This window comes from Dromaius novaehollandiae, chromosome 26 (genome assembly GCF_036370855.1).
Source record: "Dromaius novaehollandiae isolate bDroNov1 chromosome 26, bDroNov1.hap1, whole genome shotgun sequence".
In the NCBI taxonomy this organism is placed as follows: Eukaryota; Metazoa; Chordata; class Aves; order Casuariiformes; family Dromaiidae; genus Dromaius; species Dromaius novaehollandiae.
The window spans coordinates 6200172-6228017 of NC_088123.1; the positions used below are offsets into that span (position 1 = coordinate 6200172).

The 27846-nt window shown below is 42.1% G+C and overlaps 1 long non-coding RNA gene across 1 annotated transcript; it reads left to right on the forward strand.

Moving 5' to 3' along the window:
* On the forward strand, positions 1-26614 carry LOC112996746 (uncharacterized). The gene is made up of 5 exons (XR_003262538.2): positions 1-82; positions 6017-6109; positions 6637-6747; positions 19507-19561; positions 26417-26614. It is a non-coding gene; the product is annotated as an uncharacterized LOC112996746 (long non-coding RNA).
* The last annotated feature ends 1232 nt before the right edge of the window (positions 26615-27846 follow it).

Below are 27846 nucleotides of genomic sequence, written 5' to 3' on the forward strand. Positions count from 1 at the left end.
GAAGTATCCATCCAGAGAGATCTACTCAGCCGACAGGAGAGCTACCTCTGACTTTCTAAAACCTCTTAACAACTCTGCAATGGTTAAGTAATTTCCGTTCTTGTGTGGATAAAATTGAATGACAAATTTGTTTCACCACTTATTTCCATAACTAGAATAATGTTTTTTTGTTTGTTTGTTTTTACTCAAAACTATCTGCTTGGTTGAAAAAGGGAAGGGAAAAGGTGAAATTTGCCCCTACGCTAAGGGCCTGCGCAAAACCTACCTGTGTGAGTTTTAAGTAGGTATTAAAAGTAAAATGATAGTTTTATACTAGGGCACTAGGCTGGGCTCAGGAAAAATCAGGGTTTGAATCACTTGTGTTACTGCCTTATCCTGAAGTTAGATCACTTTGAACAAGATTTTTAAAGGTATTAATGCACTTAATGGAGATTTTCAAGACTGACCAATTTATGTATCTGTTTCCCCTGTACTTCAGTGGACAGAAAGACCCTAACCTGCACAGGTATTTTGAAAATCCTCCTGGACCTTCATCTTTATTTTATTTACCTAGATACTGTTGAAAATTTGACCCTGAATCTCTTTATGCCTCCGTTCCACATTTGTGCATTGAGGATAACATCACCTTGATGTTTAGGGGCTGTTGTAGGAATAGGTACATGAAAGACTGGAATATGTTCAGACGTAACAGTAAGGAAGACCCATGTAATTATTACAGACAGAGACAAGCAGTTGAGGGATGATGTTCTGTTCCTCTATGTATCTCCATTCGTTCCCTTCTGCCTATCCCTCATCCAAACCTGAGACAATTTCAGCAAATGGTTCAGCGGTTCTGCCTCTTAGCGAAGAGAAGAGTGTCCACATCCTGTTCCTCCTGGGAGCACTTTCAGGGAAAGGATGTGGCATTTCACACTCAGCTGCCACCAGACCAACCATGGCTCTCTTGGTTCAGCTCACATAGTAACCTCTCTTCTGTCTTCTTCCATTTTCTTTTCCCAGAGCTTCAACCCAAGCCAGCTTGCAGATTATTTTTCTCTGACGTACAAACAAAACAATGTGGCTTTTGCATCTGGGTTCCAGCTCTACTCTCCTGTTTGCTTCCTCTGTCTATTCTCAGCTGCATTCCAGTCTCCCCACAACCTGCCTGCTGCTTGCCAGCCCAGGCCTTTCCCCTCCATTTTAAGAGCTGATCCAAAAGCCATTGAAGTCAACAGAAGACCTTCTATTGCTTTCCAGGGCCTTTGGATCAGATTTACAGTTCCTCTTTAACACTAGCTCTTTACACATAAAGCTTTTTCTTGTGCTGGCCTCTGTTGTCTCGCACGTTCCCAAAGTGAATTATCGTTCTTTAGCTACCAGTCTTCAATGCTTTGTCTTTCTTCCGTTCTGGATTTCTGTTGAAGGATATAATCAGCTGGCTGCTTTAGACCTACTCAGAGTAGCTGGAAAGTTGCATCCCTTCAGCTGTTAACTGCCCACTCCTCTGCTTATGTGCAGCAGCTGGCTATGTTTGTACTGCTAGTCTTTAACATAAGGTAAAATACTTACACCAAAACTGTAACTGAAACTAGCTCAGTGAGCACCAGCCAGTTTATTTCTGAGTGGCTCTGATTAGATCACAGACTTTCATCTGATGATGACTAAGGAAACCTTATTACAAACTGTTTACATGTTGTCATCCTTTTTGCCTTGGAGATCATAGACATATATGGTATGTGACAAGCATTATTTCCATGTTCCTTCCTTCCTTCTTTACTTCCCCTTTCTTCAAAATAAAAGACAAAAAAAAAAAAGTTACTTCATCATCTTTGCATATCTCTTCTACTTGTTAGCTGCATTTTGCTCAATTCTCCTTCACCAGCATAATCTATTGCAGACTGTCAATAGTTAACTCAAGGTTCAGGAACTTCTGATATATTTCTCAAGAACCACTAACATTTCATAATTTCTTTTAAGTGATTTAAAGTGATTGTTACTGAAAGTTAATGCTGCTTGGAAAATACAATCCAATTTCTGGTTGTGTTGCATGTTTTACAATTGTGTGCACCTGTACAAGGTGTTTAATGTTTGCCATCTCTCCAGCATGAGTGACAATGCAGATCATTGTGAATTAAATGCCGTCATCTATTTTTTTTAGGCTGTTTTTTTTAATATTATTTATATTTCTAGTATGTCAGGACTGGATGAATTTTGCCAAAGGACAGGAGAATCATGCGTGTTCTGATGTGATATCCAGCACAATACCCCGCTGGCTGGCACATGAAAGATGAAGCCTTGGTCACGTCTTAGAGCTGAGTTTTGGGAGGGAGGAGGCACCACCCTAGGCTGTGGGGCAAGCCAACTAGCCTATGTGAGAGAGCAGTACAAGGCAGTGCGCCTGCATGACCAGGGATGGGTGTGCACCTCGGGTCCCCATGAACCAAACCTGAATTCTGACCATTCTCTCCCTCCTTTGCCACTGTGTTGCCCAAGGAAGGCCTTGCACCTGCCAGCCCTGCCTGCTGTCCTGCAGGTTGTATCATAATTGAGCCTTTCAGCTCAACTCCTTTCCCTCATGGGGAATTTGGAGAGAGCTGGCAAGAGATTCAGCTTTTTTTCTGGCAAACAAGAAGGGGGAAGCAGAACTATTTTACCTGGATGACCTGTCACAATGTCTCCAGTTTGATGGGCTCCAATTGCTTCCCACACACATAGAGTACATAGTGAACATTTTATTGAGCCATCTCACCTCTGCGCTTGAGGCAAGAACATGAACAAAGAAGCAACTGTCCAACCTGAGCTACCTCTGCAGCAGGAGATTTTTCCTGGCACAGGAGACTTGATGTAGTTACTGACAAAGAGCTCCCAGTGTGGACATGGCTGTCCACCAGCCAAGCTGTGCTTTGTACCAGCACAGCAAAGGTGCCTTCCTTTTGAGTGAAACAAGCCATACAAGTAGAGGTACATTTGTGTCTATATCAGCATGCTCTGTCTAACACAGCCACATCTTTGTTACCCCAGTCATCATCATCATGTGGTACAGACTATATATGATAAATAGTCTAGACCTTGATAGCAAGTGCAGCTCCTCTGTCTCTAACCTAAGACTTCTTAGCCCAGTCTGCTGCTGTGGAAGAGAAGTGGGTTTTGCTGTTTGTTTTTTAGTAGCTGCTTTTTGTCTTTTAAGGCCTTGATTCAGTCCTTTTGATTATTCTGACATCTAATGTGCCTATATTGCTTTCTCCTCATAGCTATTAGAAATGTCATCAAAAGATACAAAGCAGGAAAAACCCAAACCCATTAATGACCTCTTTGGATTCCCCCTGGACTGCGATCTCAGCTATGTAACTCAGCGAGCAATTCGATATCTAACAAATCCACAATAATGCAGGGTAGCTCAATCCACTTCCAAACCAATGCAAACAAATAGGAGAGACACATGGAATTAAGTGCGTGACAGGTTCTCTGCTGTAACCCCCACAGTCATGTGGGAGGGTCACCTCGTGACACAGTGGGAAATGCTTTGACATACAATGAACAAGCTTTCACCTTGAGATGAAAGCGTGTACACAGAGGCTGTTTCTTCAGGGTAGCTGAGGAGGGGGTGGACTGCAAGTCTATGCTGTATTTTACTTGCAATAGCTTACTTTTGTGCTCTGAGACTATTGAAAAGGAAGGCTTGTGAGGAGTAGCTGCCACACAGTAGATTGCACGGCATCTTCCATGGACTTCTTCATGGAAATGCTTGCTGTGATGAATATATCTCAAAGTGGTGCTTGCTTTTTGCTTTCTGTGTGCACAGCTTCCTCCTTTTGCTTCCAGCTACTTGTGAGTCACAAGCTGAGAGAACCACAACAGTTACTTTATGCTATAACCTCAGCTGTCTCTGGAGATTTTGGAAAGGCTGTCTACTACGAAAATGACCTCTTCCCCATATGGGTCATGAGACAATTCCCTCCATCCCTCTCGACTGCAGCCTTTTATAATTACTTATGGCCTTTCAGATCTTTTTCAGTCTCTCTGTGAAGCAACACAGAGGGCTGTGAGTGACCCCAGACATTCTTCAACGCTTTCTGCAAGATAAAAGAGCCTCTGAGCAGGTGTAAATGGAGCAGGTGCTCAGTTAAGACCTTCTTACACTGCCCTCTTGTTGTATACTGTGTTAAAATAAGATTCTGGTTATTCTGGTTTTATGGCAGGAAATTGCTGTCCAGATGAGTCATCTATAAAGAATGATATCATAACTTGATGGTCAAGAAGGGTAACTTTTCAGAATACTTGTTTTCAGAAAACTTCACCTTTTACTCTGCAGGACAGAATGCTGAGACAGCAGGATTTGCAAGGATTTCTTTCTGAAAACAGCTGGCCAGAAAGCACACTAAAAATAGACTGGATTCTCAACAGGTCAAAGAGAGCGTGCCCCACTGTAGTAACTTCATGTAACCTTCTTTTCATCTAACAATTTGGAGTTAGAGTTTTTGAGTAATAATATTACTTTTCCTAGCACAGAGTCTTTGAAACATCATGCAATATCTTATATGAAGAATAATATTGCAGTGCTTTGAGACCTAAGAGAACTAAGCCTGAGCCAGAAGTAGTATCATGATTACTGTCTGTGACGTGCTTAGGTCTTAATTAGACAGGAATTATAAAAGGACAGTACTGAAGTAGATGATTAGTTTTCTGTCTATTGTACGAAGACTGCTTGGCTTGTTAGCCTTGGCCTGAGTTTTGTTCTCCATTATACCGTGAATAACTTCAGGCCTTTAGACATGGTATGAGGAATGGAGTGGGGCGCTGTTTATCTCCATGTACGCTACGATTCCATAAAAACAGGGTCAAAAGCAACAAACCCAACCTTCTGGATCAGACGTGTACCTTCAGGATTGTATGAAGCTGAGCTGCAACTTGTCAATGAGGTATCACACCTTGAGAGGGAATATGGACACTGTTTCTAGTTAGGGCAAGATGTTGGTCATTTGTTTTTTCATATTGTTTTTATATGCACAACTTTAATTAAAACAACAGAGCCAAAAAACCACCAACAAGCTGGAGCATCTGTGGACGTTTTGGCTACAGGGGATTGTAATGCCTGAACATGCTGTTTCTTTACTTCTCACATTGTCCTCCATTAAATTGGCCTCGAAAGTACTTATTTGGTATTGCTGACAATAGGCAGCCCCTTGCTGGTATGATGAGATAGAACAACAGCTTGAACTGCACTGTTTCCTCGAAGATGGATATCTGTTCTGCCTTTGCCCTTATTCAAATCATCTTGTTTTGCTTATCTCAACTGTTTTGCATACCTCATCTGCTCAAGCGGTACTTGAGCTCTTTCTTAGGTACGAGCATGTTAAGGATATATTTGAAATGCTGTGGTATGTTGGGGACTCTCAGTCTCTTTGCATTTCTAGCAGCCATAAAGATGTGTGAAGGGTGTTACTTGCAATCCTAGTGTTGAAAGATTAGATGTTCTTCTCAGAAAGATATTTTTCCTGGGATGATTCCACTGGAGCTATAGCAAGCTAAAGTGACTAGACAGATGGGAACAGCAAAGCTATTGCTCCTCAGGGTACGTGAAGGACAAGCAGGAAGGGCAGTGCTACAAGCCCTCTATGGTATATGAAGATACAGGTCACTTCTGAGAAGGGATGATCATTTCTAACAGTAGTAAGATAGAAATTACAAATGTCTGTTTTTACTAGGGCCTCGTCCTGGTAGACATGAGGTGCACACAGTCCTGCCAATTTACATGGTTTTATCAGGAATTTCAGCACATTTACTGCTTTTCCTAAAGTCTTGATCCCTGGAGTCATGTGAATAGTTCACAGTCTTGGCTTGTGGTGGTGGCTGTTGTTGCTCCTGCTAGTATTATTATTTTAATTTAAAAAAGCAATTTTCTAGGTCTCAGGAGTCCAGAAGACGCTTGAAAACATGAACCTGAGCAAAGTAAAAGTGAGAAAGCAAATAAAAAGAATTTCAAATGCATATTATTTTATTTTAATTTCATGGAGTTTTTTTTCTGCTATTTTTTTAGGCCTAGCTGATGGTTTTGAATGCTTGGACTTGGCAGCCCTGATCTGAGCCATTCCCTTCTCCAAAGAGCCTGTGAGCCATAAAAAGACAAAAGGTGAATGAAAACATATATTTAATCCTGTTTTGCAGATACAGTACTTTGGAGGGATTGGGACTAAGGACTCATGGTCTTGCAGGAAGTCTGTAGTGGCATAAAGAGCTGATTGTAGATCTCCTAAGTCCCAATCTACTCTACAGAAGAGTAGCTTGGGTTCAGCATTGTGCTAATGATGCTGTGTGGCTTCTAGGCTGCTCAGAATAATCTCAAGTAAAAATATTGAAAGTAAAAAATATTGAAAATAGCCCTTGAGAGGATATGAATGAGCAGAGCTCTGGTGATATTATCACAAGGGGGGCCAGTTGTAATCAGCAGAGTTCAAGGGTCCAATATACAATTCAATAAGAAGTTATCCCTGAGCACTAGCTACCCTCTTCTTGTAACGAGAAACTCATTTTGTGTGGATCATGTTTGTCCTGCCACCCTCCGCACACCCTGTGCACAGGACGGGCTCGGGGCCTGCTAACAAAGGCAAAGCCCAGTGTGGTTGTTTACCCGCTCTGTGCACTATTGTCTTTGATCAGATAAGCCTGCAGCCGTATGGTGGAACCCTTCCAGATCCAAGCCAGCCAGAAAAAAGTGAGATCACAGACGGTGAGACAAGCCCCAAACCTCTCAGGTTTCTTCTGTGCCAGGTATGTACCTGCCCTGTTCAGTCACATGATTGGGGACTGGCTCCGATTCCCACAGAGAGATGCCTTCTCGTTGCGCTCCGGTCAAAGGCGTGCTTCCTACCTGCATCGGGATCTTACCCACTCAGCAGGGCAGCCTGATGGCGGTGGGGGTGGGGGTGGAGGAGTCAAATATCAAGAGGAAAAACTGTATCTGCCATATAGCAGGTAGGTTGTGGCTCTAATGCTGCAAACATGTGAGATACAGGCTGAGCTGAGCAGACCAAGAGGCAGGAGCCAAATGTGTGAATGAAACTTTTGGTGTATGAGGCCTGGCAGGTTGGCAAACTCTTGCCTTCACTTTCCATAACCACAGCTCAGAACAGAGGCAACAGGTTAGTCCATTGTCCTAACCTGTCCGTACTCAGTGTATAAATGTTACCTAATTCAAAATTTACTGAGTTGCATTTATTTTTCTTTCTAAGCTGGAACATGGCCAGCCTTTAATTGGTGTCATTCAGCCAAAACTTATTTACCGCCTTTTCCTGGTTTCCGTGTAACTTTTGGCCTCTCAGAGTGTTTTAATTGGAAGCAAAGTAAAGACTGCTTTAAAATTACATTTGTATGAGAGAAGTTTTTAACCATCCTGTTTAAAGACTACATTTGCTGAGTGCCAACCCAAACGTACACAGGTACATTAAATAGAAAAGGTCCTTTCAAATTATTACCTGCAAAAGGTAAAATTTGGAAAATTAAATCATGTAAAATAAACTTCCAAATGCACCTAGTGGCAACATTTAATTGAAAGTTGGTCCTTTTTGCAGAATACCATATACATTTACATTTATTAGCTGAGCATTTTTGAGCTGCTAATCCATACTTTCCTGTTATTATTACTGTTTTAATCCTCAGAAAACAATGAAAACTGTTTTCAAAGAACAGACTTGGTAAAATAATTCATAAGAAAAGACAGCAAATGGCAGTAATGTGCACACCAGATTAGCACAGCTCACTAGCACTATTGAAATATTTTATATTCACAATGGGCATAGTTACAAGGTTAATGCTGACAGTTGCCATCGAGTGGCTCTTGTTGTCATGGTCTTTGCTTATACTGTAACAGCTCTCAGCTTTGGTCAACTTTTTATAAGCTACCACTCTTTCTCACTTAATTTATCTGAGGTTCCGACAGCACTGATAATATCACTAAAGATTCCCTTAATCCCTACAGTTTATCAATACAGTATCAGCAGTGACTTGGATTGGCAAACAGCATGGCAGAGAAATTAGGGTATTTGCTAATGCTATTGAAATGTATGCATAAAAGTATTAGTATGAGTGAGGAATAAAACCTAAGGAATTCATTTTCCACCGCCTCAAGTCTATTGAAATGAGGGGATTGCTTTAAATTTGTACTGCTGCACAGAAGTAATGGGAGACTGATTGATGCGTTTCGCTAAAGAGGTCACTTCAGGGATGTGTCAGGATTCGTGTCGCAGGAACACCTGAGCATGGGAACGTGGCTGAACGTGGCAGCCATACCAGGTCCCTATGTGCCACTAGCTTGAGGCACCAGTATCCCTAAACTGGGCTGCGTCCTGGGTTCATACTGCCTAGGATGAACAGCCAGCACGGGCCTTTCACGCGCGGCCTGTGTACTGTTGCAGGCAGAACTGCAGCCGTCAGGTGCAGAGTTATGGGCTTTGGCTCCTGCACACAGACGAAGGAAGAAATCTTTAAAAAATTAACTTCTGCTGAGTATTTGAACGTGTGGCCCCTCACCTGAATCTACATTATTTGAGTGTTTAGCATCTTGATTTGTGTGTGTGTGTAGGTAAGAGAGAAAGAGAACGTGCAGAGGAGCAGAGAAGGAGATTACAAAATCTTTAGGTAAATATCCCATGTAATCACTGCTTTTGTGTGTGTGGCAATTTCTCTAGTGGGTTTAGTTAAACATTTCCAAGTTCCTTCTTAAAATAAGTCTGGTAAGATATTTTTGAGCTCTGATCTGCTGCCTAGAAAAATTAATTTTTTTTCTCTTTTTTTGTTTTCAATCGTAAAAATTTGGGAAGGACATGGTAACCTTGGAACCTTGCTAGAATACTAATCTGGAGCCAAATTTAGTTTCATAAAACTTTGGGGAAACATTTTTAAAAACTTTCTGTTTTCTTCTGAGCACCCCAGCCTTAGTCAATTCTGCGTAAAAAGTGCCAGAATGCTCCAAGAAATGCTGATTTTGCAGTATTTCCAAGCTCACTAGTGCCACAAAGTAGTAAAACAAAATTCATGAGAAAAAAACCTTACAAGATTTCCAGAATAAGAAGTTTGAAGAAGTCTGATTTCCAGAATACGTTGCCTAAGTATTCTTCTAAGTGAACATCCTAATTTTTAAGGACTTCTGCCAACTATAGAACAGATTAAGAAACTGACTAAAAAACCAGTACAATATTTATTTACATTAAAGGCACCCAATTTTACATAAGATTCTTGGGTGAGTCCAATAATGACCTGAATAAAACTGGAAAAACATTTAAAATTGAACTATGTTTTTATGAATTGCAATGGATTTTTATTTACTATCTATTACGTAAGCAACTTGTATGGCCTTATTTGATCAGCATACCTTTTCATTTATTTTAGGCTTAAAATGAGAAAACCCTTGTCTCCCTTGGTCGTCGGTGTGGGTGTGGTTTTTTTTTTTTTTTTTTTTTTTTTTTTACTGTGTATGGTGAAATGGTGTCAGCGAAAGCTATTTTACTTCAAGGGTTTCATCATGTGGCAGGCCACATCCATGAGAAAGATATGCAACTCCCTAACTCCCTAGGCCTCTTTCAAGTCTTCAGTTTCCACTTTTTGGAGGTTTTTGAGTTACTGGTAGGAGAAGGAATTTGCTGCAGGAGCTGTTTACCACACTAGTGTCTGGTTTAAACCAGAACCTCACAGGATATTGCTGCTCCTAGGGAGCAGCTTCAAGTTGAATTAAGAGATGACTTTTCTCTGTCATTATTCTTCCATGGAATTCTGACCATGCAAGAACATACGTTATTCAAAAAAAAAAAAAAAAAAGAAAAAAAGAAAAAAAAAGAAAGAAAGAAAAAGAAAAGCCCAGGGCTAATAATCTACTTTTAATCTCACATAATATGCTTTTTGTTGGTGTCTCTGTCTGCTTTTATATAATCCCCTATTCTGGCAACCTCCTTTATCCTGAGGAGAGGATAGCGTCCTTCCTAGAAGAATGGGTAATGTAATGCACCATATCAAATGCTGTGTTCTGTATTTCCAATTAATAGCCGTAAAATTTAAACAAAACCTTTCCCATGAAATATACTGAAGAATAATCCGCTTCTGGTGACATTTGGATAATAAATATATGGCAGCCTACCCTCTGAACAAATCAAAGCAGGAACATCCCTGAAGTGAGATCATTTGCTCCTTGTCACCCTGCTTTAGGATAGAAAATCACCTGCAGGCCATGGCTTGTTTTGCATTATTGAGCAGGGATAGCCTTCAGACTTCCTTTAAGATCATTTTCCCCCACCTTCCATCTTATGAAGCTGGATCTGGGATCTTGGGGGAAGCTGCAGCATGTCCTCTGCAATGTGCCAGGCTTTAGCTGCCCATGAACATGTGAAACACTGGCAAGCGGCTGCTGGCAGATCCCTCAGAAGCTGTCTTAAGGCAGCCACATAGGCAGAAGATGAGCAGGACATGGAGCTCACCCTACTTGCAGCTGTTTGAGACCACTCTTCCATTGCAGTGTAGCCTTTACTATTGAATCTCGTTGACAAAAACCCCTTGGACTGACAGCTAGGTTCTGATGAGAGAGAAGAAGTCAAGAGTCAGGTCAGTAAGACAGCTGCCAAGATAACAGTTTATTCGAACAGGTCTGTTTATTCTGCAGTTTATTCAGTAAATTGGCCTGTCCAAATGAAACAATGTGTCTGCAGATGCAGTGCATCTCCCTATTCAAATTAGAGCAAATCTTATCTTTAGAAGATGATGTTTTAAAAGTTGAAAGCTGCTTAGCACATTTCAGAAAATGTATCCAGCTAATGAATGCCTAAAAAACAAATTTCTACAATAAGAGCATTTACCAAAAATTTAGGCTACAGAATCTCTGCCACGTCATTGTTATTTTCACTCATTGGATTCTCATTAGATTCATATTTCCTTTATGAGACCCTGGTAGGAAACTAGAATCTTGCATAGGAGTCAGTACAATAAATCTGTCAGTCCATCAGTCTCTCTGTTAAAATCCTGAACTTCAGTTTAATCTCCAGGACCCTGCCCTTTAAAAATATATATATATATTCAAAAGCTTAAGGTAGCAGATAGGATGAGTGGGGAGGATGAAGCCATAAAAGGCCTTCTTGTTAAAGTTAGGTAGCCTGTGCTTGCTGACTTGCCCACATAATACCACTCAGAGATCATACACCTGATTATGTGGTAACATCAGTTCCTACCCAAATAAAGGAGCTCTGCCCTTTGAAATCCATTTTTGGCTGGGATGCATTTCCTGAACATTTCCTTCCAGCTTCTTGCTCACACACAACGCACGTATACATGAACACACATTCGCTCACTTATTCATTCACACAGTGCTCTGCTTCTCATACAGACTAAGCCTCTTTGCACCACTCTGTTTGTAAGAGGAAATAAAGTGGCCATAAATTACAATAATTTCTTCCTTAGCTCTACATCACTAACCAGCCACTGCTACAGTGGGTTATAGGAAACATAATGTAAGAGAGCTTTGGGGACTTATGGAGAAACACACACTTAGAGATGCACAGAGACAAGTAGGTGTCTATGCATGTGTACACAGAGAAGGTGTTCACCTTCCTTCGTAAAGGATGCTCTGATTTCTAGTACAAAAAGAATAAATAGGGACTGACTTCTCCTTTTTTTCAGGAATGTATGTTTAATCCCTTGTCCTATGATAATTTTCTGTCAGTGCTCTGAACTTCCCACTCATGGAAACAGGTCTTTTAGCCAAGAGCAGTCAGCCAAGGACCTAATTCATTGTTTTATCCATGAGACTCTAAATCTGAGCCTTTATTACCACATTTCACTTTTTAAGACATGCTTGCTTTTGCTGTAATACCAAAATGCTCATGCTGAGCATCTTGAAATAGTAGTTTAGTAAATGTACCTTTGTGATTAATCGTATAAGCTTGGCCAAGCACTTTGAAGAGCTGTGTAAGTATTATTAGATCTATTTCATGAGGTTGAAAACAGAAGAGGAGCAAAGTGACTTGCCTGAGGTTGTGCAGGGCTTGTTGTCAGGGCTGGGGATGGGCTGCAAGGCTTTTGATCTTCAGGGTGTGCCTACCTTGGGCTTGGCAGTGAAATCCTGGCAGACCTGAGCCATAGGGGAACAAGCTGGCAAGTACCAGGGGTGATTTGGGAGTGAAGAGCAGCGCAGATTATTCACCCAGCTCCCTGCAGTGTTTAGGTTTCTGTCGGTACCCAAGTTAATTACGTTGAAAGTAGCATAGAGGTCTATAACTGCAGTGTGGACTCAGTCTGTTGTGTAAACTCAAACTCCTTACCAAAGCTTTTAGCCTAAGGTTCTCCAAAGAGACCATGGGAATGCAATGCCTAAATCCCAGTGAAATGCAAATCAAGTTTTAATGGGGGTGGGTGTTTTTATGAGTGATTTTAGAGACCACATCATCCGTTCCTCCTCTCAAAAAGACAGTAGGATTTTAGGCTTTTCAGTCACACAGCACTTTTGGAAATGTTATCCTTAGAAGCTATTGTCATTTGGGAATTTCAGTGACACTCGAGCAGTTCAGGGAGGAACACTTTCACAAAACTGCAATTCACTCTTTAAGTTATTTTGAGACTTTTGAAAGGCACTCAGGATTGCAACTTTCCTTTCACATATGATTTTGTTCATTATGTACTACCACAAAGGAAAAGAGAGAGGGGGAGGAAGACGCAGAAGTGATGAAAGACTGTGAAGAAAGTCACTTCCCCACTCTCTTTATCTCTAAACATTTTTAAAAAGTACTTAAGATAAGAATTTATTACTAAACAGCCTGTCGGTCTGTACTTTGCCAGGTTTCACATCACTGACTAATGCCGTTCAGTTGTTACAAGCCAGTGACTCTACATTTGCGTCACCGAAGCACTCAACCCAAATAAGTGTGTAGGAATTAATGTAAAAAAAAAAATGAGTGGAAGACCTTACGGAAGGGGAAGGTGATTTTTATTTTACTTAACTTTTCTAAGTTGTTTCTATCTTCATTCTCATACGTGGGCGTGAGAATGCAGATACTCAAACCGCGTGCTTGAAACCAGCAATATGTGCTTGGCCAAGTATTTAGGGGCAGGATTACCTGTGGTGACGCAGAGAACAAGGGATGCCAGCTGCTATGGCACCACTACATCCTCTGCTGTTCCTCTTGAATGGTGACAGTGAATTGGTTTTTGAATAGGTCTTTTATATGCTTTTGAAGTCAATGTTGTTGAAGAATCTTGTTTACTTTGCCCTCCCTACGTCTTAGGCAATTGTCTTTTGTTTCCTTGTTTAGGGTATCTTACAGCTACAGGCTGTTTTCCTGTGTGGGTAATAGGAAGAGGTATGGTACAGGCAATTCTCTGGACCATTTTTGCTATCCTCCTGTTACTGAAGTGCAGCTCTGTGCTGAGTTCTTGATGCAGAAGACACTGTCCTCAGTGTTTGCCAGCCTAATTGCTCTCAATTGTATCCTTAGTTTTCAGAGAGTGCTATTCCTTTAACCCTTACTCTGTTGTTTCTTCTGGTGCTTTCACAAAAGTATGTTTCCATTCATACCTGATTCTTACCCACCTTAATATTTTTGTCACTAATCTCTACAAGTGTTACTCATTGCAAGGCTGAAAAAATAACATGGGAACACCAGGAAATGCGCCTTGGCTACTAAAAATAGAGCGGGCAGGAGAGAGGAAGGATGTGGGAGGAGAACGAAGGTGGGAGACTCAAAGCTTTTCCTAAGACTTCTGAGAATTATCTGTAAAAATCCTGCCAAACAAAAGATAACAGCACCTTACTGAGGTCTGTAGCTACATCTCCATTTACTCAAAGATGAATCACTCTGAAAGTGATATTTGTGCCCTCAGGTTTAGAGACAAGTGAATCAGTTTTGCTAAAAAAAAAAAAAACAAAAAAACCCCACAAAACTTGGAACAACTGCATTTTGGAGAAGAAGCAAGTTCAGCTGCTGTTTGATAAGTTTCTTCTCAACTTCATGATGTGCTGTGGGGTTTCACACTACTGAGGAAGATTTAAAGCACCCCAAAAGGTCACTTCTTGTAAAGATATTTCAAGCAGAGACAGAGAGCGATGGATTAATGTGCTAAGGGCAAAATACTGAGGATTTACATAAGAGCTGAACTTAAATAGTATTGTGAAGGACAGGTTTTACCTTAAGGCAACCTAAGCATATCACAGTGTTTTGACAGAAACTGTAGCAGTATAAGAAGAGTTTATTCTCATCGGAGATATTATTTCATTTCTTATTCAGTTTGTATTACTCTGTGCCTGTGACCAGAGCTACACAGAAAGCTGCTGATTACGCATAATCCAGTGTTACATAAGCTGACTCACAAAAAGAATTTTAAAAACCCTGTATCCACCTGAGACTGTATTTGTAAAATAATATCCTTTTAAAATCCACCCCCCCAAAAGTTTGTCACGCAGCCACTGAAACTTCAAATCGCTTGGACTGTACAAGCTGTATTTGTCTTTCTCAGGTCTTGGCAAAAGCAGTCAGCAGCTTTTCTTTCTCTGCCTCTTTGTCTCTCAGTCTCTTTCTTTAAAAGAAACTGTTAATTTCTTTTACCTTCAGATTTGCTCGGGCACCTTGGCCCAAGTGATAAGATTAGGAATTAATCCAAAATCTCTTAGAGTCAGTAGCCTCTTGCTGATTTTGATGGCCCCTGGACCACGTCTATGGCTGTTTCTCTAGAACACACAAAACATCCAACACTCCGCTGCAGGCAAGCGTTACAGAGCATGAAATAAAATCCCTACAGTAAAGCTGAATTTGTGTTTGTCATTCCCAGATGGGATGACATGCCGTGAGTGTGCTGCCACTCAGACTGAAACGTTATTCTGTTTGTTAGCATTTAGCATGGTTAGGGAATTAATCAAACAGTTGTGAAACCACATTTGAAAAATATGAGCGTAAGTACACTTAAAGAAAAGTTATTTTTTAGTCAGATTTGGTTCAACCACTTTGGGGAAAGAAGGTTATTAAAGTGGAGAACACCCACTATGTGCATTTAGCTCTGTGATTATAGTATGGGAGCCTTGCATGTCAGTGTTAAGTTTTATATGATACTCGGTATAGCAAGGTGTTTTGAACTGTTGATCTTACCGTAGAACAGAATACTAGAAGAGCTATTACAATGCTACCAAAGTAATCTCTCTGTCCAAAATATGGTCAGCCCTACGTAAACAACCCTTGACAGCTGACTGTCAGTGCTCATCTGCCCCTTCTTGCTCCAGTGGAGCAAGACTCTCAGACTCCTGGAGAAGCAGCCTGATGTGGTTGGTGCTTCCTCCTGGTGTTTAGAAAGGCAATACAAGATGCATAGTGTTTAAGCTGGCATAGCTCTGACAACTTCGGTTTGACCATCTGAGGATTAAGGTTATTGGTGACTAGCAAATAACTCTTGCATGTATCTATGTTTATTTTGTATAAGAAATCATCTCTTTATAGCAGGCAGTGTGATTAGGGGGCAGGTCGTGTGGCTGCAAGGTGAGACTTGGGTCATGTAGTCTTGGCTTACAGGCTCTGGTAATGCTATGAAGTTCCTAAGTTTGGTTGTTCTTACAGCGGCTTTGCACAGAGCAGGGGAAGAAGAGGCTCTCTCTTGGCCCTTTTGATTCCATTTCTCATAATGCTAGCAAGGTAGTTTGGGAAATGTTCAACCTGTCAGGAATCCCAGAGGCAAGGTGAAGCTGTTTCATTCAGTTGACCAAGTTGGGGTACCAGCCCCCTTGCTCAGGCAGAGGATGCTCACTTGCACCCCTGAGCATTGGGGCCAATACTTCTGAGTTGTGTGTTGCTGCCATCCAGAGCTCACTAGAGTGCAGTGCATTTGAAAATGACGTTCTGCTTGTTCTACATATGCAAGATAAAGGCCATAAATAATAAATGTCATAAATAAAGAATGATGTTCCAAAATAGCTTCAGTTTCCAGTGAGAACTGGAAGCTCTACCTGCAACATTTGGAGCAAGTCTCTTTTCATTTCATATTCAGTCTGTTCTCCCTTCCCATATACATGGGCTTCAATGAGGAGAAACCGGTTTCTTCAAAAGAACCTGCAGGAGAGAGATGTTCATAGATTCACATTTCTATGACCTTACTCAGTTACTTAGATGACTGTTGGTAGTCCTATATAGAAAATAGGTGTATTTTTTGCTGCTGCTTATTATGATGCATCACATCAAAAGTGAATAGAAGCACAGATCAACTGTTTGCATAATTGCATGAGGCCTTATGACTTCCTTTGTGCTTCAAAGAGAATAGCTCTCTAACCTGAGAATTGTATCGCTGGGAAAATGCTATGGGGTCAGAAGAAAATGCTAGGGAGTAAGGATGTAGCAGCCTGGCCTTCATTTCAAACACCAAAAGCTGTCTGAAGCAAGGTGGTATTGTCAAGAGATTCTACTGCTGTGGGGTAGTGGGAGGAGAGGGGCAGAGGAAGACCATCCTAGGGAAATTTGTGGCAGAGCAGGTGACTCAAGGACCTGGCCTGGGGTGTCTACCGTGGCATTACCTGATTATTCCCACGCAGAGAGGCACTTGTGACCCACTGTTACTGAGGTTTGCTGGCTGATTTTAAAACTACTGCTTTGGCGTAAGAGACGGTTCAGCTCTTTTACTGTGTGAGAAAGTTCAGCTGTTTTAGTAGCGAGCGAGACAAGGTTATGTGAGCATGCATGGAAAATGGGGAGCAGAGGTAGCATGGAGAACCAAATACCAGGAAAGTCCTGTGCTCATCTGACTCATCTGCTTCTTCACTTAAAAGCTCACCACTCTCCCCCTAGCAATGTTCCTGTTAACATCCAGACTGCAAATCACTACCTGCATGGACTAGTGAGTTGTTCCTCTGGCATGCGTTTCTCCAGGTCATGCCAGGCTCTGTTGTCTGCAGCAGCTGGCCCCTGCGCAAGGGCCGCACCGGTGCAGCCTTCGGGGCTGAGCCAGCAAAGCTAAAGCCAGTGAGAGCTGCCACTGTTGCTCTGCTCACGTGCGAGGGAAATGCGTTGAAAATTTCTGCCTCCATTTAACCCGGAGAGGGCAAAATTGACCCTAACAGAGGTGAGATGGTTGCTGGAGAAGTCTGCTGCAGCGTAGCTGAGCCATAGGTGTCTTTGGAGTGTGACCAGTGAATAATTCATTACTCAGGTAACCAATTAATCGGCAGGAGTCTGTTCCCAGCATGGCAAGATGCTCTGGCTTTCTGCTTCACCTGGCCTTGCAGAGTGATTAGCGTTATCTCATTTCATTGCCATTGCAACTGAAGGGGATGCAGCAGGAGGAACTGTCTGCTGCTCACAAGGAGCTTGTTTGCACAGCTTGTCTGCAAGATCCAGGTTCACTCAAGATTTATCCCCTGAACTGTCTGTGAGTCTATTCAAAGATGGATCCACAGCTGTGCAGAGCTCTTCAGTGTGGTAAAACATCCATGGAAGATCCAAAGCCTTACTTCACTGCTGGATCGTCATGGAGATCTGAAGGTCCTGCTTTCCTTTCTCTCTGTGAAGTGACCAAGACAGAGACAGTTCAGCACTCTTCTCTGGAGCCAAAGCTTCTGTAAAACAATACTGGTAACAGACACCTCATGCACATAATGTGTCCTCCCCCCCCCCCCCCCCCCCATTCCCTAGATGACTATAGACACCATGAATTGGCAACTAGGTGCAGATAAATTAGTCTTCTATAACAAATTATTGACATACAAGAAAAGAGGGAAGGCTCAACCAGGGAAACAGGTGAGAGGGAAGAGCTAACATGTGAAGCCTCAGGATTTGCAAGGGAAGTTTTAATGGAAAAGCTCTAACTCTCTAAAGAAGCTTAAGGGAGAGATATTTAAATCAGGTGGCAAAAGCCATTACTTGTGCCCTCATTATTTTTGTCCTTGCAAAAACATCTGGCAACTAAAACAGCTCAGGCAACTAACTCTGGAAAAAAGTAACATTTTAAAGATTAAGCAATACAGAGGGAGTATTAAGTTCTGCACCAGTTAAGTCCCATGGGAGGATTTTTTTTTCTAGGTTTGCATGATACATTTGCCTTGTACTGGCCTGGAGTTTTGCTCTGGGATGTTTTCATAGAAAGGAACACAACAAAAACCTTCCAAAATCTTCCATTTCCAGCATCAGGGCTGATGTTACCCGTAGCAAGACTATCCAGACTGAATTCTGAAGAACTCACGCAGGTAATTCCATTTTGGTGCCTAAGTAATTAGTGAGGACAGATAACAAGTTAGAACTCTCTGATTTTACCCCATTTAGTAGTTGGATCCTGAATAGGAAATAAGCCTGGAGGTTGCAGTTGAACTCACTAATAGAAAACTACGTAGTAAAATTTGAAGCCAGCAACTGTTTAGCTGCGTTTGTTAAGGCAACGTAGCATTTAGCCACTTCTCATACATTTTGAACAGAAGTTACATGCCGCTCTTCAGTCCTGCTTTGCTGGTGAGCCACACAGCTCTCTTGTTTTAAGGCTGCTGTGTGCCATTTGTGCATTTCTATGGCATTGCTGGAAGCTTAGGAAAATCTTTTTGGCCAGGCAAGCACAGGAATCTGCCAAGGAGAAGGGTGGATTCAGCGGTAGCATTAGCTGGTGTTATTGTTGTGTTTAAATCAGATGTTTTGGGAGATTAGCAACATTGCTGCCCACAGGAGGGAGCCAAATACTTTGCTCTAGAGAAAGGAAAAAAACACCTTTGGCTTCAGTGTCTTCATCAGATATTCCTGTAGGAGCCAATGGCAACCTCTAAACATACTGATGGACCCCTATAGACCATGTGGCTTCTTATCCAGATGAGCCCAGGGCTGGTGTGAGAGGGAGACAAGGCCAGCATGGGCCTATTTCCTTATCGCACAGCCATCTGCCCTGGCCGAGCAGGGGAGTGGGGAGGCGACAGTGATGTCTATAAGCCAAAGATGTGGAAAAGCCTCTCTAAGGCAGCGAGGCTCTTTGCGGAGGGGCTGCAGTGGGCAGCTGGTTCGGAGGCAGTGCCCTTCCAGAGAAAGCAGCCTGAAAGCAGTAAACCTCTTCCTGTGTCTTGTTTTGTTTCCCCCCTCTAAACAAAACTTCATCTTTGGTATGTGGCCCGTTGCTGAATGCGGAAAACATAAGAGAGCTTTCAAGTGAGTAAAAATAAACAAGTGTTTTTATTAATATGCTGGTAAACTTCACAGAAGGGTGGGATTTCTTCATCTTCAGCCTCATGTGAGACACTGGGGGTAACTTTTCCATATTAAAAGGAGCTCATTATTATTTTTTGGTATTTGTTAGATTCTGTTGGGGTTTTTTTGAGCTGTTTGCTGACATCTGACATTGTTTTGGGACTGTGCTTGGAGTTTAGGTAGTGCACACATTTGCTTCTGCTTTGCGAGTGGCCTCTCTCGACTCACTGAGGGCTGCAGCCTAGATCCTTTTACGTGCATCCCAAAGTGATAATGTCAATAGAAAACACATCTTGCTGATCAACAGGCTAGGCTAAGTACTGTCATACAATTAATGACCTGCTGCTTTTTATTCTCACTGTGACAGAGGTGGCTGGAGCTGGAAGCTGGCAGACCTGATTCCCTTCTTCCTTAGTCATCCGGTGGGTATGAGAAATATTCCTACCATCTCTTCTCCGCGGGCTGCCTGTATAGTGCTTGTAGGAGCTGACTCAAAATGCTGGAATTAAGACCTGTTACTAATCGAGGTGACTGAGGTGTGCAGAATTATTCCCTCCATCAACTCCATGAGGCGTTCTCATTTAAATACTTAAGTTTGATACATATAGATACATAAACAATGTGATTAGCTCCATTTTCTGACTGTAGATAGGTTACATAATTTTTAACTCTGTTTTCTTTAAGTCAGATTATGAACAGCTTTGTGCATCTCGTTTGGATGAGGCTGGTTAACAGCAAAACCCTCTCTGAGCGCTCGCTGACAGCAGTGGGAGCGTATCAGTAGTATGGGAACACAAAGTTACAACAGGATTCTGGAAAGACGAAACAAATGGCATTTCATGCAATTACTTGATCAATGATAAAGAAAAAATGTAGAACAGCCAAAGTACCCCCGCAAAAAAAAAGGCACGAGAACAAACAACAACTAAATACACTGTATATAATTCATAACAGCTACAGGAATGAAAGGAAAATAGACGTGTCATGCACAATGTTTTTTCATATGTTAAAAAAATACATTCCTTTCCACTGTGCTGTAGTTATGAATTTGTCAGAGTTTGTGTTTTTTCCTCTTATTATTTCTCATTGTTAAAGGTCATCAGGCTTTAAAAATATGGATAGTTTGAGTCTTTAGTGTAATCCAACTAATGCATTGTATCCAAAGATTAAATCCCTGAAAGGATATTGCCAAATGAATCCTCCTCCACTACCCTCCAGTTCTTGTGTGAGTGACAGGATGGATTCTGGCAACAACAGGGCAGAGATTTCATGAAATGCATGTTATCATTCACAGTAATTGATCCTGAGACTTGTAAGGAACAGAAATGATTGCTTAACTTTGTACTGCTGTGATAGGGGCTGTCTTTGCCAAAACAGCAGAGATGGAAATCGCAAGCTGAAGCTGAAAGGTAGAGCTAACGAGCAAGACCCTGTAGTTGCAGATGTTAAAGAGGTCTTCCTCTTCCTTGTGAACTGAGCACCAAAGCGGACCTGCAAAGCGGACTCCGCCAGGTTTCTCTGGAGCCACGTCAATAGTTTGATGTCTTTCGATAGCTTCTGTCTAATTGCTGTTGCTTTCACTGGATTTAACTAAAATGCAGTCATAACTGATGGCAGTAGATGGCTTCAGGGAAAAGGCCACGAACTAAGTAGATCAGATCAACTCTCTTGAGGGAAGTAAGTGTAACTAGTGGCTAATGCAGAATCTCTTTCAACCTTGCTAGCTTGCTATAGATGTTGTACCTTTGCTGTGACTGAAAAGGACTTCAGTCTCCAAGGCTCCAGCCTTTTCCCAAGTGCCATAATCTTAGGGACAGTCATAAATCTTGCTTGTCAAGATAATACTGGTGACTGGTTTGTCCTGGAGTTGATTCTCGACTGTTTATATTCAAGGCTAGCACCAGTACTGTTCCACTGACTTTTTAGTAGAGCCTATGGGAGTTAAGGCAATGATTTTCAGGAAAATATTAGTCCTTTTGACCACTGAAATGAAGGCCAGGCTTTCCAAAGTGCTCAGTTACCCCTGTGTACCCACTATTCTGAATTCTGTTTGTAACCTTGGCCCTGAATAAGCTTCAAGAAGTAAAACTGTCCTGCCTTGAGTCCTAGAAGTCAGTTGCCACAGAGGTGAATTTGTCTTTTTGAAAGCCTTGGCTGGACTGGATATGATGGATCATGGTGCGACACTTGTCAGTACTGAAATAGTTGAAGAGCAAGGGAGCAGGTCTGGGTCTGGCCTTTGCTTAGCTCTGTCCCAACAGCTTGGCACCTTTGCAGGCCTGCTTACGCTCAGTGCTGGTTACTGAATTTTTTTCAGGTGTCCACTGATAATCAAAACTTAATTCAAAAAAGTCAATTTTTCTCCTCTCCCCTGTCTGTGAGGGAGAAAAAGGTATATTTAGACTTACATATGCTTTCATTGGAAAATATTTTTTTAGGTTTAGTATACACAGGTTTTTTGTTTCAAGCAGCATCTCCCTCTTCTTAGCTCTTCCGTGCTGTGGTTGACACCACAATAGTTCCAGTTAGGGCTGGCTGTCAGATAATTTCCAGTTTAAGCTTAGGTTTGGTTAAGGTGTATCTACACCAATGTAATGTTCATACCTGTGTCCCAGCTGGGACATTGCACTGGTTTGCTCTGAGCTGCTCTGCGGTGGTAAAGGAGGGATGCTGTATTCTTCGGCATGGTCTGAATGAGCCCTCTGGGACCCAGGGGTCTTACTCTGCTAAGTGAAGTTTGCCTAATGAAATCTGTGCTGTACTGTCCTTCACTTGTTATTAATAAGCTGTCTGACTCAGAGCTTATAACTTTGGGTCTTTACTATGACAACAGATAAAGTGACAAGCTTTAAAGGAAAGAGCTTGTGTAAGAGGAGGAGGGATTTGTGAGCCTTTTGGCCAGGCTGTTTGTTGATTTATCCAAACAATTGTTTTTTATCGGAAAGTTTCAGGGAAATGTTACCTTCTGGCCCAGGCTTCTTAAAAGGCTAGTTAGGCACAGATGCTCTAGCTGAAAGCTAAAGTCAATACGATTGTCCCTGCTGAAATCACATCTTAAACTGCAGAATAGCTGAATGCAGGTCTCATCATAAACCTGGAGGTCCAGGAGTCTCCATCTTGTTAGGATTTACATACCAGGGAAATACTCACAGACTTGGAGATGGAAACGTATTCGTACAAATGGGGTCAAGTTTGTTATTTGAAGCCGATTAAAGTACACTGTAATTCATTTGCTTTACTGTTATGTTTTTTTGTTTGCTTTTTTTTTAAAGGAAAAAGAAGAAGCAAACACTTGCATTGCTCCATATGGAAATGTGAACGCCCTGTGCCCTGCAGGCACAAATACGAGCAGGGCTGAGTGTGTCCCGGCTCGGCGGTGCTGCGGTCCCACCGCATCCGTTCAGCAGGGTAGCCGCACTGCTGCCACGCAGGCTTGGCCTAGGTTTTTCTCCCAGCTTGTGGATTAACAAGGTGTCTCCAAGCCAGGCTAAAATAACTCTGGTTAGTTCACTGCAGTGCTGAAGCCATTCAGTCTTTCGTCTGCTAGAGCAAGAAAAAGGGCTCAATCCTGCCAGGTAAACTGAGGCATCTCTCACTGCTTTGGGATTTGCTAGATACTCTCCCAGTGCAATGACTGTAGCCGGGTTCAGGACAGTTGAGTAAACTGAAAAAAATGTGAATATCATGCATTCTCATGCAGTTGTTCGCTTCTTCCTCGGCACTGCATACAGCCACCTGAAGCAATCTACAAACTGGGCTTCTTTACTGCTTTGTCCCTAATCACAAACCCTTGCCTGAAGGTGGTATAAATTACTCCGTAAATCGGCACTGGTAGAAACCGATTAAGGACAGCCGAGGTAGAAGCCCCTGCTTGCTGTTCCTGAAGCTGCCCCATCCCCTTTAGGCAAATGCCCCTGCGGAGAGAGCGCCTGGCCCAGCTTTCAAGTGAACTGCCAATTTTTTACTTTATGTCCCTGATGTAAGTAGTGTGGCTGGTAAAGTACATCGAAGCCAAATTTTGGTCGATGGCAACAGCCCATAGTCTTCAATAGCTCAAGAACTGGCCGTGGAAACTGGTCACAGCGGAAGAAGAGATTTGATTCCTAGTTACACAGGGAAAGTTGTTCGCTGAATCTTACAGTAGCATTCAGTGGTGCTGGCAGAGCTGCTGCTCAGCTCCGTGCTTGCAGCCCTGGGGTATCCGTTTGTGTGTTGGAAAGGGCAGGCCAGGTCTTGGCAAGCTCAGGCGTTTCCAATGATGGGAGCAAAGGCAGGAGGGAGAGAGAACCTGCTGGAGACTTAAGGTCCCCTGGTGTTTCCCCCTTCCTCTGTGCATCTGCACGGGGACCCTGCTCTGCTTCCCGTGCTGAAGAGTTGATGCAGCCAGTGTGGTGGTCATGCTGCAAGGTTTCTGGAGCCTCCTGCCTCAAGATTTGCTGTAGTTTACCCTGATCAGGCAAGAAGTGCCCCGAAAATCGTGCCTCGTTCTATGTTACCCACTCTGGCAGCTTGTAATCCACACTTGCTAATAGTAGGGCCTCATAACTTCGAGGAATAAAAAAATCTTTTGTGTAAGGATCTTTACCACCCAGCCCCGGAATATTTAGACTGACGAGGACAAAAAGCACTTGTACTTCTGCGGGGCTTTGAAGTGCAGGGAAGATGACTTGGCCAAAGTCACACAGGAAATTAGTGGCAGAGACTAGATTCTGGTAAGTTTTTGTCCCTTCCAATACTGATTTAAAACTGGTAAGGCAATTCAGAAGTTTTTCTTCTGCTTTAGGATTTGAGATTGGGAGGGGGTGAAAATTGGGAAGTGCATGAGGAGAGGGAAGAGTAGTTCTTTCTAATTCCCCCCATATAATTTTTGTACTTCCCTGGGGGTTGTAAGTATTCAGTTAAAACAAAAAGCTTTTATATTAGAGTCCATAATGTAAGATATAAAGATGATCCAAAGCACAAAATAAGAGAGGATGGATTAAATAGAGAATAAAAAGGAAAATAAATGAAGAACTTTTGTGGTTAAGTGCTAGGAGCTTTGGAAAATAATGCTCAAATTAGAAGCATGTGTGCTAGAAAGTTACAACATAGGTATTGCAAAAAAATGCATTCCTCCCAGAGGATGGGGATAAATTAGGATTCAAAATTATGAAATGAGCTGGAGAAGCGATCTAGCCTTCTTCATTAGGAAAACAAAGTTTAGATGTAGATCAAATGTAGCTTGCTTAGATAGTCGTCAGGCACAATACATAGAAATAAAAGTACCTGTGGAACTGCACTGGACACTGTTGTATCCACTTCAATTAAATACGAAGGAACTGGAATAGAGCGGGGATAGAAAAAGACTCAGTGTCAGGACTCAAAGGGGCAATTTCTCAGCTGACATAAATCTGCACAGCTCAAGCAGAGGTTAAGAGACTTCCCCAGTTTCCACGAGCTGAGAAGATGGCTCGCTAAAGATGGGAGTGGGCACCTTTACACCACCAACACAGATGGGTCTGCAGTGTTTGTGGCCGTTTCCTTGGGTCCCTTTGTAGTTATTCATTTGACCTCCTATTTTCAGCAAACTTCCCACATGTGGATAGAGGAGGTGGACTAATGGGGTAAGAAAGAGGGTTTATGCCTTATTGGAAGCACAGGTCCCCTGTCTGGGCCAGGGGCCTTTTCCTGCTTGTGGAAGAAATGGTCGAGGGGTTATGCCTGGATGCAGGGCAAATTATTTGCTAAAATTAGCAATCAGCTGCAGCAATTTCCCAGTTGGAGAATTAGGGGAGGAGAAGAGAGTTCACAGCTGTAATCTGGAGATCAGAAACATTAATTAGAAACCTCTGCATTTCATCCTATTTCATCCCTTTCCCTATACGTAGGGCCCAAAGCGCTGTGAAAGCTTATTTCTGTGTCTCTGTCCAGCATTTCTCTCACAGTGCTGATATTCTTGCTGAGCTTTAACAACCAGGCTTCTGAGATGCTTCTTTTTTGGCTGGTCTGATCCTGCACTCTAAAGCCTTCAGTAGCTCGCCCATCGTGCAGTAATATATAACCTTGGGATGTAATCTCATGCACAGCTGATGGTGTGCTTCCCAACTGGCTGTCTTAGGAGAGAGGCAGTGCAGAAGGGGGACCAGCACCCTCCCCAGCTTGAAAGAGTCAGCTGGTTTTGAATTAATAAGGAATGGACGGTTGAAAGCATCATGGACAAATTTGATGGATAGATGTACCCTTAAAGATATACAGCCAGATCATCAGCCTGTGAAAATCAGCATCGCTTCAGTGAAGCCAGCAAAGCCATCCGGATTTAAGCCAGCTGAAAAACAGACCATGTAGTCTTGTTTGAACTAACAGTCTTAAAAATGCTGGAGGATAGTTAGGAAGTGACAGAGAGGAAAAGGGGAAGGGAGGAGAGCAGAGGATAGTAAGGGAAACAGGAACAAATGAAATGGGCAGAAACTGAAATGGAAGGGTGAAAGGAAAAGTGAGGAATGCTCAGAGCAGAACTGTTGCTGCAAAGTGTTGAGGCTCTGCTCAGCTGCAACACCCTAAGCAGAGCATTGCCGCTTAGTTCAGTGGAGTTAATGCCATGAAAAAAACCAAAGCACTGTAGTGCTAACAGCTCCCCAGAAAACAGGTGAGCCCAGCTTTCATTTGCACAGTCAATGTTTGTGTAATTCAGAATTAGGTGCAATGAAGAGGAAGGTTGTTCGTTTCATTTTCATCTAGGATATGTCTGTGCCTTCGTAGTGTTCGTACAATAGAAGTGAATTATGCACACAGACATGGTCAGTTAGTGCATCATGGCTGAGGATTAGGATTCAGGTGAGGATTATACTCGTGTAAATTGTTCCGACTTGATCTTCAAGGGTAGACGGTCCATGATGTCGTTTGTGAGTGAGTTTGAGTTGTCAGGCCTCTGAGCTCTAGAGGAAGAAAAGGGCCAGGATTGCTGAGGTTCCCGGTCTGCAGCCGTTCTGTTACTGAAGCCAACTTGACCTGAGCGTTCATCCCACCAAGTACATGTTCTAGGCTGCGTATAGGTCTTTCTAATTTTATCCCTGTGGAATTCCTAGAAGCCGTGCAAAATTGACTTTCACACAAGAATCTCTATTGTTTACACACCAGAGTTCTCTGTTTAGTCAGTGAAACATGTTTTTTATTAAATTTTCCCTGGAAAAAAGGAGACATTATAAATTAAGGAAAAATATGTTTGTTTTGGGTTTTTTTTGTGAAATGGGGGGGAAGGAATGCTAATGAAAGGCAAAACCTTTGTTTTCAAATTCTAGGATTTTCAAGTACCCAGAACATCCTCATCTGAGAATCATAGGAACAATTCAACTTGGAAGGGACCTGTGGAAGTCTTTAGTCCACCATCCTGCACAGAGGACCAGCTCAGAAGTTAGATCAGGTTGAAAGTTCAGACTTTGAATTTGCTGTGGTTTTGGTTGTGACTGGTGTGACTTGTGCTATAGCTTTGACTTATACTGGAGCCACTAGACTCAAGTTAATGTACTGATTTATCTGTGTAAATCCATATTAAATAGCAGGATACTCCTGTGACTATTTATAGGTATGTAAAAAATCAAGGGTAGAAGAAAATTTTCAAGGATATGCCTGACTATATAAACTAGAGATATGAAGCTGTTGTCTGTGCTTCATGGTACACTTGTAAACAGGATTGACTCTTTATCGCCTTGCACCTTATTGCGATCCCAGGCATCAGCACAAAATGAACATGAGGAAAATTCATTTGAATGCAGCTACACTAGTATATATGAGCTCAGAAGGCAGAAAGGAATGGGGTGATCTAGTCTCTCAGCCCCATAAGGAGCAAGACAGGCTCCCCCCATCAGGGGGGAAAAAGACCAAAGAACCCATGAGATTATGAATGCACATATGTCCTGGCCTGATATTGCAGTCAGCCCTGGTTTTCATAAAAATCTAGGATATGGATTTGTTGCTGCCAGCTTCTCCAGTGGAAGCAAAATGAACTCAGTCACTGCTGTTTTGGAACTGGAAACAAATACTTACCATATAGCAAGTAAAGTGTCTGGGTGGAAGAGAGGCAGGAAATAAATAAAATAATAGTACTCTAGTAGGAGATTAGAAGTCTAGATAAACCAAATACAGTTTGCTTTAAATGTCTACCCTGGTGATTCCTATCTGAGCTGCTGGAACATTACCCGCATTAAGGCTTCATTATGTGAGAGTCAAAAACGTCACTTTTCTGACATTAGAACTCAGGCAACTAAAGATCAATTACCTGTGTATGTCTAATTGCTGGGGTCATATTCAATGCTGTGCTTTAATTTTCCACCAAGCTGTTATTTCTGTCTCTCTCTTTTTTTTTTTCTCCTTTAGCAATGACATTTGCATTCCTTTTAGCAAAATACCAAGGTTAAACTAAAAATAATTCTGCCCATCAGTTTTAGATTAGGACTAGAGCAGGCACAGATTTACTGTAAATGTGTATGTAATGATTGCTGCATATACACTGCCAGGAAATTGCTACAGTCAGACATTTGAAGAATTAGATTAATATATTTTTTAACATAATCTGAAGTCGTTTCTGATCGCCAAGTGGTAGCTGCTATTAATATCTGTGTGAATCCACTTCTTTCATGAGTAATGAAGATATGTGGAAATTGTTTCCTTTTCCCCATAGCTGAGGATGTTTTGAAACATGTACCGTCACGGTTGGAGGTATTCTAGAGAA